This window comes from Pholcus phalangioides, unplaced genomic scaffold (genome assembly GCF_987345545.1).
Source record: "Pholcus phalangioides strain wild (caught in Gottingen) unplaced genomic scaffold, Ppha-v1.0 ptg000001l_1, whole genome shotgun sequence".
NCBI classification, from domain to species: Eukaryota; Metazoa; Arthropoda; class Arachnida; order Araneae; family Pholcidae; genus Pholcus; species Pholcus phalangioides.
In genome coordinates this window covers 20370792-20391159 of record NW_028301594.1, presented here as the reverse complement: position 1 = coordinate 20391159, position 20368 = coordinate 20370792, and the positions used below count along the sequence as shown (strand labels likewise).

At 32.0% G+C, this 20368-nt stretch overlaps 2 long non-coding RNA genes across 3 annotated transcripts in view; both read right to left on the bottom strand.

The window, feature by feature from the left end:
• The window catches only part of LOC149090040 (uncharacterized), a 181383-nt gene extending 177677 nt beyond the window's left edge, over positions 1-3706 (bottom strand). The window contains exon 1 of one of the 2 annotated variants that reach the window (XR_016193161.1): positions 3575-3706. This is a non-coding gene — a long non-coding RNA (uncharacterized LOC149090040). The remainder of the gene's footprint in view (positions 1-3574) is intronic. The other variant, XR_016193162.1, reaches the window with a different exon arrangement.
• Positions 3707-10383: 6677 nt separating this feature from the next.
• The window catches only part of LOC149090039 (uncharacterized), a 222341-nt gene continuing 212356 nt past the window's right edge, over positions 10384-20368 (bottom strand). Inside the window, exon 6 of the long non-coding RNA XR_016193156.1 lies at positions 10384-11771. This is a non-coding gene — a long non-coding RNA (uncharacterized LOC149090039). The remainder of the gene's footprint in view (positions 11772-20368) is intronic.

Below are 20368 nucleotides of genomic sequence, written 5' to 3'. Positions count from 1 at the left end.
ATCATCTTTGTAATCTTATTTTATATAAAGTTTTAGAGAGCTGACAAATTAGATTTGTTTTGCTACAACATCATCATTCATTTTCAGATTCTTAGAATGATCTCTGTTAACAACTACAGTATTTCGCATAAGATGTAGATAGAAAAAAATGAATATATGGGGGAAAGCCTTGGAATTTTTTTCTAATGAATGAATCAACTAGTTTAATTCAAACACAAATAAAAATACAAATTCCACATCAGGCAAGTGCCCAACGAGGTGGCTGAAAAAAAGATATCCATAAAAATATATGGATGTCAAATATATTTGAAATACTGCAACCAACGAATTATCAAATTTATAAAAATAATCACGAATTATTCAATTTTATCAAAGTTCTATTTTTTTATGTGTGATTTTTCTTCGTATTAGCACATGCATATTATGAGATGTTTACATTTTGTTTTTAGTCAAATTTGAACTTTAAAAAAATTTACAGAACAGAAATCGCTAGCTATAAAATTTGATTTTATTATAATCAATAAGCTCATGGAAATTTCAAGTGATTGTTTTGCACATGGAGGCTGAAGTCTTGTCGGCATCCTCTATATGAGGACATGACTTTCATTTGTTTTTCTGTTTTTTTTTGTTTTTTTTATAAATTGTAAAATAAAAAAAAACCGTAAAAGAATTTTCTTAACATTCATTAATATATTTATAACTATATTTTTTAATGCTAAAAACAATATAGTTTTTCTAGCTTTCAGACTAAGAATAGACTATCAGAAAAATCATAAAAAAAAACGTGTAATTTTTCATAAAAAGTACAGGATGCTCAATATTTATATTGCTTCGCTTTTCTATAAATCAGCAACGGTTATAAATTACTTGCCACCGAAATTCGAAATTGAGTTCAAATTAGAACTTAATTCTCATTCAGTTTTTCGATGCAATGAACAGTCATTTTTATTATTATTATTATATATATATATATATATATATATATTGATTTTTAATACCATTCTCACACTTTAATTTCAGTGTCAACTGAATTTAAAATTAATTGCATTTTGGAGAGAAATTTTAATTGTTTTTATAATATAGTTTAAGCAATATGTGTGTGTTTATATTTTGTCATTTCGTTGATATAATTTGCCTATATATCGGAAATAAGAATAATCAAATTGGTATATTAAACAAGCAGGTTTTGAAAATGCATCTGTCTGTCAAACATTAGAAATATTTACCATTGAAATGAAGAAGGTGGGAAAAATGGTTTATATATTTGATCAATGTGAGTTTTAATGTGGTTTTTTTTCGTTGTAATTTTTTCATGAGAACTGATTTATGTAAACAGACACATTGAAGGAAAATAGAAACACAATTTGTCACTTGACGTGCTACTGGAGATGTTAAAAAAATAAAATTAGGATAAAAAATAAAATTATGAAACAATTTTTTTTATACTTCCCAATAATGTCCACTTTAAATAGAAGTAAACTACTTTAGAATAGATTTAAAAAAAACCATTTTAGCTGGAAAAAAAACAAAAAACAAACAACGTGCTAAAATTGGTACCGAAAAATTTGAAGAGCAATATATCATCTTAATTTCCAATTTTCTTATTTACCTTATTCATCCTTAACGTGTATGAGTCATGATGATTTGTCATAAAAACAATGATGATGCATGATTTAAAAAAATAATTGCCGTGTTTTGAGTCAATTAAATCCATCGAGTCATGCTTTGTTTACAAAAAAATAATGATAAAAGAAAATTTTGAAGTAAACAAAGCCTAAAAGATTTTGATGTCCATCATGTAATAAATAATTTTAATTATTAGAATAATATATATATACAAAAACCAAGTTCACCATTTCCGGGAATGTTTCAGAAGGATCTCGACTAAATTTTGCATTATCACTTAATTTTAAGAAACAGGAATCATTACAAACAATGCTCTGTCACTCATATTCTATTTAATTTGTGATCAGTCATTCAGCTTTCCAAATATTGAGATTTGTAATATCCATATCGTGCTAAGTTTTTTGAAATTATTTCACATAAAATAATAAAATAAATATATTGGGGAAAATAATTATATTTTTTGATTTTATTTTCTTATTTATCTTCATTTTTTATTCATATTTATTCTTTTATTTATTTTCATTTTTTTGTTCTCATTTTTAAAAATTTATAAAAAAAAATTATATTTTTTGTATTCACTTCAGCATCTTTTTACTTTTTTATTTATTTTCAAATCTTTTTGCCTTTTTAAAATTTTTACGTGTTTGTTTATTTTAGCATGCCTCACTTTTTAGTAATTGTCAATTTGTATTTGGTTGATTTTTTACACATATTTCTACATGCTTTGTGTGTATTATTCAATGCTCAGTGTTCATGTTTTCCAGGGTAATACGTAAATAAATAAAATATTTCAATATTAATCATGTAGTTATTACAGTAGTAATTCGCACGTGGCTGAGTTTGTACATCAGTATAATCATTGTGTTCGTTCACATCATGATGCTTATGTTTTATTTAAGCTGAACTAAATATACCGATGATTGTAATGGGAAAGAAATTACTATTTATGTTTATAAATAGTAATTGTTTTCTCATTACAGTAACCGGTTGAAAATATCTTTCATAATTTACTAGTGATAATGAAAAACTAACTATTTTCCGAGTAATTATGATTTAATAGCGGGTGAGAACAGCTGCGAATATTGATTTATTCGAAAAATGGATTATCCGCAAATAACATATTTAAACAAAATAAGGAAAAAAAAATTTTTCACACAACAATTTTCGTATTTTTTCTCAATTTCTTGTTTTGATTAATTTCTTTTCTTGCAAAAAAAAAATTATTTCCTTCAACTCTCAGTGGATTTTAGTCGTTACAGATCCGTGATCGATCGTCGCATTTCACGTGCTCAGTTTGAACAATAACATTTTTTTTGTACATAAACAAGAGTCTCAATCACATCGATAATAATCTTTTTTATCACCGGATTTAATTTTGATACGAGCTTAAATTGATGAATTTTAAAATTAGCGGGATTTATATGAATCACATTACTTGGTAAAATTATAAAACTGAAAAAAAAAAACGAAACATAAATTTCGTGATTTTTAGCTATCGATTTATTAAAAAATTGTGAATTTTTTGATGGAGCATGGAGATACCGAACTTTTTTGCTGATAGTATTTTTCAATAAAAGTGAAATATATTTCGCAATATGGAACGAAAAGGGATTCGTAATTCGATAAAAAAATTTAGTTCGGAGATTTAGTATAACAACTATTTTTCTTTCAGAATTATCTTAAATAAATGATTTTATTGGATATTCATGGGCCGTGCATCATCGTGACAGGTCATTCCAGCGTCCAGCACCACGAGGCTTAGCCGACTAGCGGTGAAAATTCAGCGGAAGCGATCGGCCAGAGGATAACGGACACCTGTCGGTTGAATTTGCGGTCATCGTTTCCGACTAGACGGATCAGCGCTGGCCCGTACGCCATGACCGCAATAATAATGCATGTAATAATTATATATGCGTGTGTGTATATATATATATATATTGCAGCTTACCTCGTCATTTCGATGATTATGCAATTTGGAGACGGCTTCATATATTGTTGCCGCTGGAGCCGATCGGCGTTGTACAGGCTTCTATCTACTCCAAACAAACGACTACTCCCCATCTCTCTCTGTCTCTCTCTCTCTTCGTATCTCTCTCCATGTCTCGGATTGAGCATGCGCGGTGAACACCAAGTTGCGTCATGCATAGTGCAAGCTTTTTTTCTCTATATATTTTTCTAAGGCATTTTTTTTTTAAATATTCATCTAGTGAACCCTCCCTCAGGGTTCTTACAATCGTGTTCAACCCGATCTTCGTGGTCCCTGAGCATTTGTTTGCTGCCTGAGAGGCGAAAAACCCCTTCGAAAAAGCCTCTTCGTGGGACTAACCTTGAAGATTGAGAAAGAAGGTTGTGTAGAGTGCCGTTTAACGAATAAGTTTTTTGAAAGGTTAGGTTATATACCCTCATTGATTTCCCTCCCTAAACCTATCTTAGATCAAACAAATTTTCTGATACATTGTACTTCCCATATAGTTACTCGCGTCTGATCTGAGCCTCTCGCTAGTCACTAAAAAAATAGTGTCGTTTTGCATTTGAAATCTCGTTGACTACATATTAAAATTATATGGTCTATTGCATGATGTGCCTGTAGATGTGAAAAGCGAAAAAAAGAAAGAAAAAAAACCAAATGCTCATGTATGAGCAGTCTCCTTGTTAAAGGTTATTTGAATTCAAGAAAACAAAATTGATTAATATACATATTTTTTATATTCTTTTACCATACCTACAGAGGGACATAGAATTGGTTGAAGGGGTGCAGAGAAGAGCTACGCGTGTCCTTATTGGCACACAGGGCTTGAGTTATGAAGAGAGACTTCATTTTTTGAATATGTTTACATTAGATGAACGCAGGTGTCGAGGAGATATGATCAAAGTGTTTACAATTTTCAATGGGATGGATAAGATGGACCATGAACTTTTAGTACACCGCCAATCGACTGCTTTTACAAGGGGACACCAGTATCGATTGGTGAGGGACAATGCAAGGTAATGGTGTCACGGAATTTTTCTCTAATAGGGTTGCTAATGAATTAAATAGCTTAACCCGAGGGGTAGTAAATTCTAACACGATTGACACGTTTGAAAAGAAAATACGATAAACATGTTGGGGTAAATCGAGAAGCTATCCATTCTTAGAATAAGACAACCATAAGTATTCTTTATGGGCATTGTATAATATTTTATCATGTGTATATATTGTTTATAATTTGTGTTAATTGCATTTTTAATTGGGTTGCTGTTTTTGTTTCTCTTCAAATATATAACATCCATATTTTTATGGGCATCTTTTTATCAGCCACCTCGTTGGGCATTTTGCCTGTTGTGGCGTTGTATTTGTATTTGTATTTTACATTTGTCGTCCTTATTTAAAAATCCTTTCGAGTTTTTTTTAACATTCTTTTTGAAGTGATGTAAAAAAAATTGTAAAGTGATTTTTTTCTAATAGTTACTTGAAGTGAGTATTGTCATGAATATTTAATAATTTTTGTTTTTTTCTTTTTTAAATTATCAATATTTTTCTTTAAATTTTTGATTTTTTCCTTAAATTTTTGATTTTTTCTTACTCATGTTTTTTAATTTTTTCTTACTTAAAATTTTTAAATGCTTCTTTAAATTTATGATTTTTCTTCCTCAAATTCTTAACTACTTTGTTTTTAATTATCAATTTTTTCTTCTGTAATTTTTAATTTTTTTCATTCTTCAAATTTTTAATTTTTTTCATTCTTCAAATTTTTAATTTTTCCTCCTTTACATTTTTGGTATTTTCTTATTCGATTCTTTTTCCTTTTTTTCTTATTTAAAATTTTTTAATAGTTTCTTTAATTTTTGATTTTCTTTCTTCCTTAAATTATAATTTTTTCAGTTTTAATAAATTTTCAGTTTTTTCCCCCCGGTAATTTTCAATTTTTCCTCCAAATTTTAAATTTTTCCCTTTTGAAATTTTTTATTTTTCCCTAAAATTTTTGCTTTTTTTGCCACTCCCACAAAATCTTAATTTTTTGCTTTAAATTCACAATTTTTCCCTTCTGTAATTTTTAACTTCTTCCTTCTTAAATTTTTTAATCATTTCTTCTTTAAATTTATAATTTTTTCTTCTTTAAATTTATAATTTTTTCATCTTTAAATTTATAATTTTTTCTTCTTTAAATTTATAATTTTTTCTTCTTTAAATTTATAATTTTTTCTTCTTTAAATTTATAATTTTTTCTTTAAATTTATAATTTTTTCTTCTGTAAATTTTTGAATTTTTTTTCTCCCTTAAATTATTTTCCTTTAAATTTTTAATCTTTTAATTTTTTCCTTCTTCAATTTTTAATCTTTTAATTTTTTCCTTCTTCAATTTTTGATTTTTTCCCTAAATTGTTTTTTTAATTTTTGTTCGTTAAATTTTAAATTTTTTCCTTTTTATAATTTTTTATTTTTTCCTTCTTTTTTCTTCTTCTTCTAAGTTTTTCTTATTCAAAGTTTCTTTTTTTCTAAAGTTTTTTCTCCCTTAAATTATTTTCTTTTAAAAATTTTTTATCTTTTACTTTTTTTCCTTCAAATTTTTTTTTATTTTTTTCCTTTAAAATTTTTATTCTTCCTTGTCTAATTTTCAAATTTTTTTGATAATTTTTGATTTTTATGTTATGCAAATAGTGATATTGAATTGATTTGCACTGATTTACTTAATTCAATTGATAAGGAAGAAATATTTTCTTGGAGTGAAGCAGAAAGTATTACAATAATCATTATTTTTATTCTGTGTTCATATGAATTTTTTTGGTAATTTAGATGTTTCTACCTGAAATACTTTTTAATTTATTGGTTAAATAAAAAATATAGCTAATTATAAATGATTGCTTATCATAAATCATTAATTATAGCTTTAGCTATTACACAGGTTGTCCTGTCAGTCCTGATTCGGCCTTTATCTATCTGATCAACCGTTCGTCGTAGAGGAATTGCTAAAATTTAAAAAAAGAATTCAAAATTTGTTCAAAAATTACCCCTTCATTGGCGTACACAAAGGGGGGGGGGGGAGTTTGGGGTTCTAACCCCCCCCCCCCCCCCAAGCCGAGATTATGTTATTTTTTGCAGGAAAAATCGTAAACCCCCACTTACCCTAGAAGAAAGAAATTGAACCCCCCCGATTAAGAAAATTCTGCGTACGCCTATGTACTTGTTTACCAGTTTCAAGAGTGAAAATACAGTGTTTCACAAAATTAAAAATATAAATTTTTGTACGGTTCCTCTTGTGCTACTTTCAGTTGGAAAGTTGTTGCCCTGTCTTCCCGAGGCCAACAAAAATATTCCAAGCATCTAAGTGTAATATTCGCTGAGGTATTCGAATTAAAAAATCAGAGAGAGTTGGGAAAGGACAGCATAAAAAATAAGGGAAAGGAGCGCTGTGTGTCCATGGGCTTTTTTGCTGTTCTTTCATAACTTTTCTCCGATTTTTGAATTCAAATATCTTAGCGGATGTTGCATTTGGAAACGTGGAATATTTTTGTTGGCCTCAAAAGAGACAGAGAAAGTACTTTCTAATTGGGATTTTTCAAGATAGGGCGTTCATATAAAAATTTGGATTTTTTTTATTTTGTGATACATTGTATTTGCACTCTCAAAACTAGTACGGGGAAGTTTTAGTTGCCAGTTCAACTTCTAGTTTCTGAACACATTTTGATCATTTCTTAAATTGGAATCACACCTTTATGACGAACGGTTGATGAAGTAAAGGTCGTATTGGGACTTGCAGGCAGGGTCGCAACTGGGAGGGGGGGAGAGGACAGGTGGATCTGGTGCCCCGGGCGCTGGACTAGAGAGGGTGCCGAATACAGCATTTAACACTGCTCCTTCTGAATTACATGGGAGCGCAAAAAAATGCGTTCTTTCTCCGGCTGGTGGAGTATCTAGTTGCGGTCTTGCTTCCAGGACACCCTGTATAGCAAGAATTTTTTCATTTCAACTCAATAATATTTTATTTGTGCTCTCTTCTGTCTTATTTGCATTTTCGTAACTAACCGTGGATAATGGTGTGTAGTTCTTGGTTCTAGATCATAGTTTCCCAAGCTTTTGGTTCCCCCATCGCCACTTCAGAAATTATTTCTCCCATCGCTCCCCAACTAAAGCCAACCTATGGGAATCTGCCCGTAGCTTTTACCGCCCCCATAGACCATTCCATCTCCTCCCATGGGGCAATATGTTCAATTTGAGAAGCACTATTCTGGACCTCTCATTTCTTTCAAACGTGAAATGTGTCCGAAAACAAATATTAATACTACACGATTGCATCCTATCATACTTTACCGTATTTGCTCGAATTAATCACTTACTTATTGAATCTATTAATTTGGGATTGTGTGTGACAATATTTGTGAATACTATACATTTTTGCTGTTGGGAAATAAAATGCACGGTATCGTCAAGTAAATATGGTACATCTTAATGTATGAAAGTATTCTTTAAGTTATTGATGTACGGGGTGCATAGAACTACCAGCACGCATCTTATTTTATTGGTAAGCCGCTGATCCTAGAGGCGTATTTCTAATTAGAAAAAGTATCTAAATAATGTGCAAAACTCGAATGCAACATTCATGAAGATAAAATCTAATTCGCGAAAATATATATTATGGGGTAAATGTGATAAATCGGTTATTGTGCATACTTCCCAATCACCTTGGTAAATTTAGCAGCGAATATTCACAATACCCAAGAGTTGTTGGTAAATTTGATAAATACTAAAAAATTATCACATTCATCTGTGATTATGCATGATTACCCTAGTGTAATTGGTTAATTTCATGAATATAAAGATAATTCCAAATGAGTTTAGTAGGTGTAATGAATACAGTCGAGCCCAATATAATATAGCAAATTTTACTATCCTATCCCCGACATAATGACACAGTACATATATGAATTTTGATGTATAGTAGCCTATATCATATTGCACGATTTATCATATTTACCACCAACGCGATGGTTGGGTATTATGCATAATTCCAATTGGTATTTAAGCATAATGCCAGTGAAGTTATAATTTTTTTTTTTAGTTCTTAAATTTATCAACTACGCTTGCACACTATGCATAATCGCCGGTAAAAGTGATTAATTTCGGGAAATTTATGAAACTTACCAAAATGCTCATGACGATTGTGCATAGTGACCGGATTTATCACATTTATACTAGTTTTTGATAATTAAACTCATTGAGCCTAAAATGTTTCTAGTTTTATATTGAGAAGCACTACTATTTAACTGCAATATAATCATGAGACTATACGTTATTTGGGATTTTTTTTTTCATCGAATTGTTATCTCGAATGTGATGTGTGATGTTGGGAAAAACAAGAAACACAACGTGGAGTATAATTTATTGACAACAAATTCAATATCAACATAAATACTGAAAATGAAATTATTCAACGAACTTTTACCAAGCTCTGATTTTACATAACCATCAGATTAAGTGGTCGAGTAATTACAAATACATACATTATTTCTCTTTTGATCATTTGTGGAATTCTTGAAGTGTGTAATCACTTGAAAAAATGGCAATTTTTTATCAGTTTCAAACGAAATTTGAATGGCTCGTTGCATGGAAAAAATAACACATTTGAGCAATTGATAGAGCCGTAGTAATGTGCTGTATTGAAAACTTAATAGAGACGTGTAAAAAGCAACAATATTCTTATAACTTAAGAAAAAGTGACTATCGTGGGCGATGCTATCTGTTCAATGCTATTACATTAAAACTTCGATTAACCGTCAGTTTCTGTTATCCGTCATCATCTAAAAAAATGAGGATAAAACAGCCCCAGATTTTAAGGTCTGAAAAGATCGGATCACTGTTACGGTCTGTGCAAATGCCACCGGCAATCATAGATTACCCACTGCTTGTAATTAGCAAATCTAAAGAAACCAAGTGCTTTCAAAAATTGGAATATGAACGCATTGCATGTGCGCCCATTATGCCCAAAAAAGTGTTTGGATGGACCAAAGTCATTTTTCAGAATGGTTCCACAATGTTTCCGTGCCTCAACTTAGAGCTGTGGCAGAAAAGCAGTTCCCGCAGAAAGCACCGCTGTTAATGCCCGACACACCCCTCTTGTGTACTCAAAGGTGATGATGGCAAAATAATATGCCTCTTTCTCCCAGCGAATACAACTCTACTTATGCAGCTTATGGAAGACGAAGGCATAATTGAAAATATGAAGCGACGTTACAGAAAAGCTTTCATAGAAGGCTTGCTTTAATCTGATTATGTCAAAGAATCACTGTCAAAGAATTTTGGAAGAGGTACAGCATTTTCAATATCGCCACTGCCTGGGCTGACCTTATATTGAAGTTTATATTGATTGTTTTGTGCGTGTGAATTAAGAGTAAATATAATCATGAGTATGCGTTAATTACATATTTTTTTACCAAAACTAACTATTTTGATCAGCAACAAAAAAAAACGAAAAATGAATGCCAAGCACAAAATAAATATTTTTTTTTGCAATTGATGAACAATTTGTAGGTCATGATACATCACCTCCATATGTTTTCCTATTATAAGGGGGGTGTTAAGCTTATATTATCGTTGTCGATAGAAAGTATCTTGAATTATTTTTACTTAATGAGGTTTTAATTTTTTTTGATTAAGAAACTTTAGCCAAAACTTAAAAACTTTCATCAGAAAATATTCAATACATTTTTTATTCCTTTTTTTTAAACATAAAATGTGATAAAAAAGTATAAATAAAACTGTCTTGGTTCTTTTTTTCAAAAATTTTTCCTTTGAATATTCATATCTTATAACCTCAATTTCTTCTTAATATAGATTCAATCGATGTAGGTGATCGCAGTCTTTCAACAAAAACGTAGAGGTGATTACGCACATTAAGATAAACAATATGGGACATAAAGGGCCATTCAGCATTACATCAGAAGAATTTTGGCCATTTTTGATCCCCCCCGTTTTTTTTGTTTTTTTTTGTCATCAAAGCAAAACTATTACCCCTTCCCCTCCTTCTCAGCAAAACTAAATAAGCACTACTGCACCCCCCTACCGCATGCTGGGAATCAGAGGCTTATGATCAGTGTTGGGGAGGCACAGGTGGCTCTTCTCCCCAAGACGATCAAAAGTATATTCAAAATAATAATAATAAAATAAAGAAAATATAATAAAATGTTGTCTAATGAATTTCTTTTATTTGAAGGCCAAAAACTCAAAATTTCACTTGAGAAAGATAATTTTTGATTCCCCCCCTCCCCCACCCCCAAGATTTGTTATGCACTGTTCGAAACGTGGAACCTGCTTACGCCCCTGATTGGAATTGTCCTTAGAGTATATATATATATAGTGAGTTTGATCGCCATCGTTGTTGAGAACTTTTCTATGTATGCACGGGAATCACTTTTCACATGATTATAGATTGAACGCTATATTTTTAGCTTGTGTTTTCAGTTTTGAGCATTAATTAATGGAGTGGTATAGATAGTAAAGATGGAAAAAAGATGCTACTAAGAATACATTTCATATTTTCATAAGGGGTGGCGGTGATTCACCATTCTAACCATCCCCTCCTGTCATCAAACCTCAGCAAATCCAAACACCCCCCTCTCGTCGATGCTGACGCAATACTTGAATGACCCCTGAGACGTATTAAAACTTATCAAAATAACTTCGAAGCTCATCTAAAACTTGCAGAAGGATCCTCATAAGACGTGTGGTGTGGTGATTTTTTACTTACAGCAATAGCAATGCTCAGAATGAGAGATCCTCCATGGTGTTCGCGGGTGCCTTATTGTATTAAATTAATATTCTCATATACCCCCGAAAGTTCAGTAGAAACGTCCACGAAAAGCATGAAAGCCAATCAAATGTCCTTTCTGAAGATGAGTTGGACGTGGTTCCAAATTCCTTTATAAATATCGCAGGTCATGACACGTACCATCACCTCCATTTCTTTGTTGGAGTTTACGATCTCCCCAATTTATCAAAATATGCAGATAAAAACATGTTTTGAAGTTTTAACATATATTTTTTGTTATACATAGAAAATATTGAAGATATTTTTCTTCTGAAGCAGGAACTTCTCACTTCCGATTTAATGAAATTTTTCGTCACCGATTACTTGACTAGGTTGTAATACTTACAGACGTTTACGAAAGTATCTGAAAATAGACGGAAAAAATGTGAAATTAATTTTGTCAAATATGCATGCAATATACAGTACACATACCTGTAAAATAAAAATTAAAGACAAAAATATTTCTGTCAAACACATACATAGCGACAGCGAATGTAAAAATTGAAAAAAAAAACTGTGTATAATATCGTTACCATTATTATTAAAAAAAACTTTTATTATGTACCAATTAACTGTGAAATAGAATTGTTTATGCGGTCTAACGTAATGCACCAATTCAAGGCCATTTTAAAACATAAATGCACATAAATTTAAAATAAAAATTATAAATTACCAATATTACAAATAAAATAGTTTGATTCAATTCTTTTGAACAGAAATCGAGAAAATATTTCGCTCATTCATTGTTGATATTGAAACAATTTCTCACAATAAATATTTCTTACTTTGTAATTTTTTAGGGGTTTCCTACCTTTTAAAATGGTGAAAAAATTTATTAGAAATATCCCTAAAATGCTATCTAACCATTGATTTGATTTAAATTTATTGTTACACCTATTTTTGATTGCATACGTTATACTATGCAGTAAAAAATTTTACATATCTCCAATAATCCTTTTTTCAAATTTTCAAAAAAATGCCTTTGCAACAGCTTGCGTGCATGATAAACTAGTGACATCAATGAAATCGAAAAAAAAAAATTGGTTCAAAATAAAGAAAATAAAGATTTTATTCACGCGATCTTATTAAAAATTAAATTTTTAATTTTTAAAATGATTTTTTTATAACCCAAGCATTTAACCCTTTGAAGGGCGGTGGTATAAATGATGTACCACCTGTTTACATGATTTCTATGGATTTTGAAAAAAATGTCTGCCCTTGAAAGGGTTAAGAATGGATTTCAAATCTTTTTCAATGAACTGAACATTTCATTTATTTTTTATCAATGTGTATTCAATTTCTGATGTCTTGCTATTTTATCATGTGCACAATCTGATAAAAAAAACTTTTTATTTTTGAAAAATATTTACAGATAATATATTATATATTATTATATTACTTTTTATTTTTACTTGATTTTTTGAAAATTTGTAAAAAAAAATGGGTTTTAGAGATATGTGAAACTTTTTACTCGCACAGGACAGCATATGCAGGGTGTTCTGTTAATGGACCGACAAACTCAGAGGGTTGTTAGTAGGCATCAAGAGGAACAATAATTGTAATGAAACATGGTGCCGCAAACCACGTTGAGAGGGTGAAAATCGAGAAAAACGCATGCAGGTTTCGACGCCACACTTCAACGACAAAAGTACAATAATAACTACAAAAAAATGTATTTGATTAATTATTACAACAGTTGTTGGAAGTGGCGGCCACTGATATCATTGCACAGTCTACAACGACGTAAAAACGATACCCGGACACACTCGAAGATACCAGATATGCTTTGATATCTGCCGCAGCGGCGACCATCCACACTATGAGATCCTCCGGTGTGCCCACAGACGTCATATATGGTGAGCGAACCACGAACGCATTCGGCGATCAACTGACATCTACCTTTCGTCTCCTCAGGACTCAGAGCCTGCATGCGTTTTCCGCGATTCTCACCGTCTCAACGTTGTTTGCCGCACCATGTTCCATAGCTATTTTTGTTCCTCTTGATGTCTACTAACAACCCTCTGAGTTTGTCGGTCCACACCCTGTATAGTCAAAAGTATGTGTGAACAATATGAAATAAATAAATGGTTAAATAATATTTTTATTGATATTTCTACTGGAGGATAGTTTTTCACTATGGAGACCCTCTTGAGTAAGAATAAGAGGATGAAAACATTTACCCCCCCCCCCCCCATAGTTAATAAATAGGTAAGCACATGAATAAAATTATATTATTCCATTCGTCATAATGTAGAGGGAACCAAAGGGTGCGAAACTCATTTCGTGAAATTTACCCAAATACAAATTCAATTTATTGAAGCATCGGTACCTAAAATATCAAAATTCTGCATTGATTATCATCGTATAGTTATTGAGTCATCTGTCACCATTCACCGTCAAAGAATTAAGTGTGACTTGACTAAATAAATCCATCGTCTTTTGGATAGTTTTATTCGACAATCATAAAAACATAGAAAATATGATTCGCGAGCTGAATAAATCAGATAAAAGACGCTCCATCTTGAGTTAACCAGCTCAAGCAAAATCTTACTAGGAAAGGATTGCTTTACGTTCCCTTAACCTCCCTCCTACCAGAGATCACCTGCAGTTCCTGGTCCCATTAAAACGAAGGATTTTCCCACGAATCCTCACTTTCTCCCAAATTTCACCTCAAAACTTTCTTCTTCCCAAATTTCGCCCCTTCGCTTTCCTAATGTTGTAGTACATACAATCTTATCAGTCTCGTTCCCCTGGAGGAGGGGGGGGGGGGCAAATAAAGCTGAGAAATAGGCTTTTTATTCCCCCTCTCTTTACCCTCCCGAAATCTCCCAGAATTGAATAAGTTCCGCGAGAGAAAAAAAATTATATTCACCTCTTCCTGATGGTCCTTAAAAAAAAAGGGAACCGTTATAGGTTGGGAGAGTTTATATACATCTCTCACAATAAGAAAAACCAAGGAACAATCCTGAACTTGAACTTTGACTGCCTTAACCTTGAAATAATAATAGTAATAAAAAGTCGTGCATTGTACTGACGTTAGAAATGGAAAGGGTTTTCCTGCAACGGAAGTTAAGTAACAGGAAGTTGGCAAATTTTTCGGGATTTCTTCTAGGAAGGGATCGAGAAGAATGGGATGATTCCTACCTTCTCTTCGAGAAATACCTTGACTTACCCTCTCTGGAACTCTTTTATCATGAACCAAATCCCAAAGCATGTTGGACAAACCTTGCGCTTTTTTTTTTTTACCTGTTCATCAAATTTTCGATGACAGGGGGAAAAAACAAATTTTGATATATTTTTGTAAAAATTAATAAATTTCGTGATTGATGGTCATGTTTGAAAATTTGCCTTGAAAATTATAAAGTTTTTTTTTTAATAGTATCATTTCCTTCATCGTAAGATATATGGAAATTTATTGTGTTTTCACATAGGCGATTCTTTTTCGTTCAAAATTCAATTGATTCATAGGTGCGAAAAAGAGGGTGCATCTCGTTGGCAATGAGATCCTTCTCTCTCAATGCAGGATCGTACTTTAATAATTTTGTTCAACATCTTTAAAATTCCTAAATGCAGTCGACGCTTGTTGTCGACTGCATTTCGACACCCGTGCGGACGTGGAAAACTAGTCCGTGAAATAGGAAAGGCATTCGAAAGGGATATCATATTGTTTGGGACCAAACGATTTATTTTTAAAAACGCGCAGTTCGTAAAATCGAGTTTCGTCTGTAGAGAAATAAGAAATAAATCTGTGGTGTTTGGTCAGAACATAACTGCAAAATCACATTTCTTATATATAAGCGCTTTCATTGTCATTTAAAAATAAAAAATAAAGCACATATATATATATGTATGAAAATATCATACATCAGCATGTTGCTTAGCCGTACGCACGTATTTGTGCATTTATCTCACTTTTAATTTGTTATAATTAGTAAAATATGCATTTAGATCAAAAAGTCGTTTTTTGGATGTATCATGTTCTGATCAAACACCATAGAAATATCAGAGAAGGGAAGTTGAGAGTTGGGTAGTGGTCGACGTATGTCACATTAATGGCCGTGCCATTTATATCAAGTTACATAATGTTTAATGTTAATTTCACTACCGTTATTATCTAGATTTCAAAATATAAATATTATTATTAAAAAAGGGTGTCCCCGGACTAAAGATACTCTAAAGTGAAATCTTATAATGAGAGAACCAAGGGTGCTTTGCTAATGGAATTTCTGTGCCATCAATAGGGGGATTGCCCAAGTTTTTTTTATTTTATCCAAGTTTTCTGTCAAGGTTCAGCAACTGTCGGCTTTGTGACACTTTTCACAGCACAGTAGCTGACTTCCAGTCGGAATGCGGCCGTTGTGGTTGCCCAGTGGTCATAGTGACGGACTCACATCGCGAGGACCCGGGATCGAACCCCACAGTGGTGGTCATCTGAAGCTGGTTTACTGTGGTTACCAACTTCGAGGGCCAAATGCGAGGCAATCTTCCCGTTAGAGAGTCTCGCCACATAGAGCAACAGGCCTACAACGGTAAATCTTCAATCAAGACACTTCACTCATAGTTAGAAAAATAGGTAGCAGATGGCAGCACTATATAACAAACATTACACAGATGCAAGCTTCACGTTAGGTTCGCAACATGAACACGCACATTCCAAGGGCACGGTAGTCCAGTAGGTAGCCACGGTAGTCAAAAAGATACTCGCCTAAAGTACCAAAGGATGTTTAGAGGTGTCGCGAGTTCGATACCAGACCCGACCTTATCAGAAAACTTTCCTGACACAGGGGTACAACAGAAACGGCGACATGCCCGCAGTAAAAGATTGCTTCCGCAGGGAGTCCCCCATCGAGTGGTTAGCGCACCAACCTCTCGATGAGTGTGAAAAGAGCCGGCTGTTCGGAATCGGCAACAAATTGTAGGTCCCGGTCTCTAATTAGCCCTCGTGTGCAGAAAATGACAGTGGTGCGACAAAAATGATCACATTCCAACATGTTCCAATTCTTCAAAAGTTCCGCAGAGGAATATGGACGAGGTGCATGTGTGGTTTAGTAGTAGTCGGAACGGGAACCGGTGTTTGTATTGTAGGCCGTGTTGTTTGCATTTGTTGTGTATGTTTACCATATTCGCATTTCTGGTGTTTCCCCTTTTCCTTTTCCATTTTTTTTTTCATCTCTGACTGTGGCGTGCATTGTGTTTGATTTTTTTCATTGTTTTGTGTCAGTTTGTATTTTTTTTTCTTTTTACACCCTCATATTTTTACACACTTTGAAAAAGTGTTTTCGTGTTTGGTCAAGTGGGTTGTATAGATTGGTGGGCTATGGGAGGGTGTTAATACTTTTCCAACAGATACCCTTTATGTTAGAGGTTCCGTAAGGAATATTAACGTGGGTATCCGTCTGGTATTTCAAGTTCAACTCGGAATATGGGCGTTACAAAGAAGATTCAGTCGTGCTTTGGCTAGCTGAATTTAAATCAGTAACACGTTTTACACGTTGTGGTAGAAATGGAATGTGAAGTCTCCCAAATTCTTATCAACAGCACCTGCAGCAGTTGATTATAGCACGTAAAATTTTATTTAAACACTTAGCAAGAGATTAAATACCGTTTGGACACCTACACAACGAATGGTGCTCACATCGAACTTTATTCACCTATAAATAAAGTTGTGGGGTTGCTCCCTTTAATGCAACTAGAATGCATAACTAATCAAGATTGGGTCTCTCACTGTAGGCTACTGTATTACATTTGGATACCTTTAGCCCAAACGCGCTGTACACGGACGAATGTGAGATGTGACGTCAAAGATCCTTTGATGGGAATTCTTCATTTATTCTGCAAAAAAATGCTGTGAAATATTATTAAATAAGAATTGTAAGAAAAATTTCATACATGAGGTTTTATTTTATAATTTAATAGTTATATTAATAGATTTATAATTTAATAGTTATATTAATAGTTTTATAATTATATAATTCTCCAAGTATAATCATGTTTTTACCATGATAATTTATAATCTTTTTGCACTGTTCTTAATTTAAAATCACCAGATTCACTACGGAATAGAACACGAGAAAATAATTGGTTTTTTTTTTGTCGAGAAGAATAACTTATTATCATGGATTATTATCGAATGATGGTAGTTTATCAGCCACACGATGGAATTGAAGGGTTCGCTTGTTAAATTATTAGTCAGTAACCTTAAAAAATAAAACAAAAATGGTAAAAGGTGATAGCCCATAGCGATAATAAAAATTGACAGCACGTAGGTTGACTGAACATACCGTTGCTGCAGAAAATTTCAATAATCATTAAGTAGGAGTTGATAACATTTCGGATTCTTTTTGGCCTTTATTTATCATTCTATATTACCGAATGACTCTATGCAGTCACATTAATCTAATTGAATACAGCAATGCCCAGTTTTTTCTACGCTTCCTGCAGGGCAAACTAGAATTATATTAAAACCTCGATATAATGATACTCTGCAGACTAAGAAAAATATCATTGCAGAGGAGCTATCGTTATATCGAGAAGTCACATTATCATAAGGTGCCATTAAATTTGTGCTGATGTTGGCGTCTCCTCTGTACTAGCGTTGTCAGTACTACGATATAAAAAGCACGATACGAAATAAAATACATAAAATACAAAATGAAATACATAAAATACAAAATGAAATACATAAAATACAAAATGAAATACATAAAATACAAAATGAAATACATAAAATACAAAATGAAATACATAAAATACAAAATGAAATGCATAAAATACAAAATAAATTACATAAAATACAAAATAAAATACGATGAGTAAACCATAAAAATTCGCAGCAAATAATTCTAATTGATTACTTAAAGAAAAAAAAAGCAGTTTATTGTTCATCATGTAGTGTAGTTTCCCGCACGGCTCTTCTGTGTACTACACAGAAAGTAACTTCACGGCAACTTCATAAGCGTTTTCGGACGGTAGATGAGCACAATGCTGATGTTATTAGAAACCTTTGAAAGAACAAACTCTGGTGAGGAATTTAAAATATATCGAAGGTGATTTTGAGTATAATATAAAAAACATCGTTGCAGCGGTTTCGAAGTTTTAACCTCAAAAAATATCTTTATAGAGGAATTTATCGTAGTAAAAGAAATAGTTGTATCAAGAAGAGTCAACATAAGACTAGGCAATTCCAAACAACATACGAAAAAAAAAATCGTTGTATAGGGATTTAACGTTATATCGGGTATCGATGTAGTGAGGATTCATTGTAAGCTAAACTTCCTTTTGCCACAGGGATATGTATTTTTTTAGACAATCTTCATTTGACCTTATTCCAGTACAAATATTTACACCCAGCATGAAAAAGAAAAGTATTCTTCCATGAGAGAATCTCATTGTAATTAATCTCTTATCATCAGGTGGTTTCAGGTGAGTGATTTCCACGGTGCTGTAATTATTATAAGAAGATTGCAGAATAAAGATCGGAAGACACTTAATTCCGAAGAAAATATAGATAAAAATTTCTAACGTCTTGCTTTGAATTATAAGAATATAAAAAGAGTGAATGAAACAATATCTACGATAATTTCTTTTCCCTATTCACATGACGATGCGACGTAAGTAGCCATAAAATTGAGATTTTGTTTCCTCTTTGCGATCAGTAACCAAAACGCTCTCAAGACGTTTTCTGTACCTTAAATATCAGTTTTTCATATTTTTTAAGATTTCTGTTCCAGGGACGATCTTAGATATTTCTTTATTTTTTTTTTATTTTACAGAAAGATTTCACAGATTTTTTTTTTTTTGAAGAAATTTGATTTCGATAACTTTTATAGCTTTTAAAAATGAATTTATTTTCACGTTTTTTTTGTGTAGATTATTAAATAATACTTGATTTTTTATACACATATATAAAATACAAAATCAACACATTATATAAATCTGTACCTATATTGTAGTTACATTAAAATATAAGAATACATTCATAAATAGACAAAAATAAGATTAGTGCCCCCTTAACCGTACAATGAATGATTTTTTTTATTTTGATCTGGTAATTTTTTCCATAATTAATTAAGCCTATAGAAAGCCGGGAAAAATATTTAAAAAAATGTATTCCGAATTGTACTCCTTATAAAGGGTCTTAAAGTCGCATATAAAATAAATGCATTGAAGTATTATTACTTTCCAAGTACATAAGTACCTTCTTTGTGATTCAAACTATAGAAAGCTAAAAAAAATTGGGTTGCAAACTTCAACGTAAAAAAAAGAAATGCAAATAAATCATTTCGACTCTACAATACATGATTTTCTTTTTTGACAGGTTGCAGAAGATTTACGATTTACACTTCTTTTTTAATTGAGGAGTTTTACTGCCATCTATCAATGGCTTTCGAATGAAAATGAAAAATGCGAATAATGAAAGTCTCAAACTCACATGAAGTTGCCAATTGTCAACGGGAAACGAAACATATTTAAAGTAGATGTTGCCAATCGGCAACAGTATGCACTGTAGGGTCATTCCTTACTATATTTATTATCTTACCACATTTTGAAGAAGCCGGAACAACATAAACTTCATATAAACTGTGATTATTCAATTTTTAAAATTTTATTTTATTCCCTCACGTGCAAATAGTAGGCCTACTTGAAGATAGTTAATAAATTAAATTCCATTGGAAACAAAATAACAGGCATGAATAAAGAACACGTTTGAAAAAAAGCCAATAGGCATAATATGTAATGTAACTAATAACACAAGGATGTGCATGTTCATTCGAGCCACGAAGTAAAAAGACAAATGAAGGACATAATGGGTGTTACGGTGTTTACGAAACACCAATTTTTTACCCTAAAATGGAATTTTTTTAAAATTAAAAATATATCCTCGCAAATAATATGTTTATGGCATGCAGAGCGTCGAATAGTTTAAAATAAGCATGACTAGAATTAATACAATGTCGAACA